Raw genomic sequence first — 3,693 nt, 5'->3', positions numbered from 1 at the left:
TGAATAAAAAAATGAATAAAGTTCCTCTTGTCTTCTTTAAAAAAAAATTGATCAGTGTCTGTACAAGATTGTGTCCACCTGACTCCAAGCGAAAACTTTAAGATGAACCCTCGGCCGCTTCAGATATCATCTTGATTGAAGAAACAACGAGTCACGGCACCAATGTGACTGTGTGTGTGTAGATGGAATAAATTCACATGGAGATCAGGTGGATGGTCACTCAGGGTTGCTTTACTGTATCTGCGACAAGAAGACTGGGAAAACAGGACCAAATGGCTTATCAGCATACAGCATATAGCACATCGATGTCGCATACAACGTCAGCAGGACGAGCTATGAGACTCTGATTATATACATTTTCTCAAATTGAGCGTGAACATATAGTGGAAAAATTCTTAAAGCATACATCCATGAAAATAAAATATAAAACACTAATACAGACAATTAACATTAATACAGTGAAAATATAAACTCAAGTAACCATCATTTTACATATTTTATATAAATGAAATGGAGAGAGAATAACGCAGCCCTTAGATGGCGCAGTTACACAGCAGAGAGCACGTGCGAGACGATACAGCACATGTGCTAAAAGCTAACATTCAGCTGGGGCTAATATTTTAACATAGAACATGACAAAACTCGAATAAAACACATACCTGGGAAAACAGGACCAAATGGCTTATCAGCATACAGCATATAGCACATCGATGTCGCATACAACGTCTTAAATGAAATAAACAGAAGTTTGGAGATTACAATCAGGCCAGTTAACACACTGTTCATCGTATAGTCACAAATAATACATATTTGACTCGAATAACACAACTAGGACTTAACAGACAAAATGAGTAACCTTTTGTGTGGTTTATAGTTCAAACTTGGGCCTGAAAATGATCCAAATGTAATTATTAAGACGGAGCAAACATTTATGCGACTTACCAGCAGGACGAGCTATGAGACTCTGATTATAGAGCTCCGCCCCGCAATATCATGTGCACTAACGCGAGTGACGTCACAGCCAATGGCGAGTTTCCCAATTTAAGCTGAATTTAACATACATTATTTTTAAACACCGTTACCATATATATAATATATATATATATATATATAATATATAATTTATGTTATTGGTTAGACAATGACTCATCATACAAAAGCTATATCAGCTCTCTGAAGAACTGACCTCATGGTTTACAACAACTTACACATTGTTGTAGGAAAATCACACATAGGAAGTATGGGTCAAGAGCCCAACTAAAGCAAACTCATCCCCATTATGGTGATTTTCTTTTCTTTTTTCTTTTTTCCTTGACCAAAAAGACATCAACATCTAAACCTCTGTTAATTCTCAATAAGAAGTTCTGTAGACATGTGACAGAAATAAAGTCAGTCTGGTTAGTAATATGTGAAGCTGGTAATCAGGCATGAAAACGGGTCAGGGATGAAAACGGTGAGAAGGATATTACCCCTCTAGGGGGGTCGGGGGGCATGCTCCCCCGTAAGAAAAATTTAAATATTCCATATTTAAAGCATCAATCTGATGCATTTTGAGATGCTTTTTTTGCCAACCTGGGGAGAGCTGGAGAAACTTAACTTCAGCCATGAGTCAAAAAATTATTATGGCCTCCTTACTAAGTATTATGCAAGCCATTTCATGCCAGCCTGTCACTGGGTCTAACATTTACAGTATATTTGGGGGAAGAACCTAGCGACTATGTCAAGTAGTGCATGCGTGCACTTAATGGGGTGTTTTTGTTTGGTTTTTGTAAAGTGAGGGACATACTCGATAATTTTGAGATCGTTAAATCAACAATTACGATATTATAGACAATATATATCACGCACACCTTACAGCACTGGCCCAATCGGGCAAGTGACCGGTGCTGTCCCGAGCGTCGTTCACACTGGCCCCGGGCCGTCAGGCAGTCCTTATTGTCGAGCCCTGCCATCACTCACCAAATTCAGTTAGGTAAATTGCCGAGGCCAGGCGTGCTTTCAGCTTCTGATGGTGGTCTGCACTGGTGATGCAAGGCCCTTTGCGTTAATATTTCCATGCACTCGCGCTCCCTTCTGGCACGTGCACCTGTTCGCAGTTCACCGAATCTCGCGCTCCCTTCTGGCACGCGCACCTGTTCGCAGCTCACTGAATATGAATACCCCCCCCCCCCCAAAAAAAAATTTCTCATCGAATCTACACGATTCACGTAGGTCACCTATTTTGGTGTCAAAACGGCGAATTTTGCCGAAAGGTGAGGGATTTTCATGCCTGGGTAATGCTGTATGTGGAGTTGTTTAATCAGATCTTCAGAGATTAAATGTCTTTTATCTTCAGTTGATTTTATCTAAAGCTGTGACTAAAGTCAGCTGTAGTTCTTGTGTTTCTCTTTCATTCAGTGATCCCTGCTTGTTAACAGTAGGTGTTCATCACTACTGCTCAATCATCTCATTAACTTTAACTCAGCTTCAATGTTACTTTAACACTATATAGAGAGGGACCAAATGTACTCTGTGCAGAGTTGATTTAACTCTGGGGATTTTGCTGTGTAGTAAGTTTTATCAATTTTTTGTGATAATTGCTTTAGATTGAGCAGTACTGAAGTAACTATGAATGTTCCTTTATTATTTACATACTGAAATACGTAATCATTATGCATACAGTTTTACAGTATACAGTGTATATGTATATACATACATACATATATGTATATGTGTGTGTGTGTGTGTGTGTGTGTGTGTGTGTGTGTGTTAATTTTCTCATGTTTTCCAGCTCCTCTGCCCACTCCTAACATTGCCAGAGATGATTCAGAGAATATTTCATCATCATCATCATCATCAAATTGTTCATTGGTGTGTTCAGCTGTGAATGTGAGTCATGTGACTCTCTCCTGGTACAAAGGAAACAGTTTATTGTCCAGCATCAGTGTGTCTGATCTCAGCATCAGTCTCTCTCTACCTCTGGAGGTGGAATATCAGGATAAAAACACCTACAGCTGTGTGCTGAACAATCCCATCAGCAACCAGACTCAACATCTGGACATCACTCACCTCTGTCAGATACATCCAGGTACGATATGGTGATATTAGTGATCATTTACTTACCTGATCTTTGTTTTTGACTTTTTTTAAATAAACTGTTTTTGAGAGCTTAGTCTTGTTTGAGGTCAGACTCATTTTGTCCATTACAGATCAGCGTCTACATTTTTACATAGTGCTGATCTCTACTCCTGCTGGATCTTTACTGATTGTTGCTGTAGTTGTGATTTGCTGCATCTGCAAGAAATGTAGAAAAACAGGTCAGGAATTCAGTTATTACCTACAAATATTAATTAATGCATTTGAATATATATAGATTTCAAGACAGCAAGCTCTGTTGTTTTAACACATCTGTGATTACTGTCAATGCAGTTCAGAACCAGGATGAACACAGAACTGATTCAACATTGTATAAACCAACAACACGAAAAAAGGTAAGAAGTTGCAGGAAGTTGTTGCAGTCAGTTAGTGAGTGTGATTGAAGTTTGCAGCAGCAGACGGTCAGTGAAGACATCATTATTTTATCATTATTACCTTCTGTAGGGAGAGCCTCAAAAAAATATATACTTTATAAACTAATTTTAACCTATTTATTGTAGTGCATGTACTGTTTGGACCTCAGTGTAAATTCTAACATACAGTAGGGCCTATTTTCAT

The 3,693-nt window shown here is 38.6% G+C and overlaps 1 long non-coding RNA gene across 1 annotated transcript; it reads right to left on the bottom strand.

The window, feature by feature from the left end:
* Positions 1 to 211: 211 nt before the first annotated feature.
* Positions 212 to 1,076, bottom strand: LOC125261863. Its single transcript, XR_007183455.1, has 2 exons — positions 943 to 1,076; positions 212 to 726 (listed from the first exon to the last, which is right to left on the bottom strand). It is a non-coding gene; the product is annotated as an uncharacterized LOC125261863 (long non-coding RNA).
* Between the last annotated feature and the right edge of the window lie 2,617 nt (positions 1,077 to 3,693).

This window comes from Megalobrama amblycephala, unplaced genomic scaffold (genome assembly GCF_018812025.1).
Source record: "Megalobrama amblycephala isolate DHTTF-2021 unplaced genomic scaffold, ASM1881202v1 scaffold514, whole genome shotgun sequence".
NCBI lineage: Eukaryota > Metazoa > Chordata > Actinopteri > Cypriniformes > Xenocyprididae > Megalobrama > Megalobrama amblycephala.
Note: the sequence above shows the minus strand (reverse complement) of the source record. Positions and strands in the feature narration are given on the sequence as shown.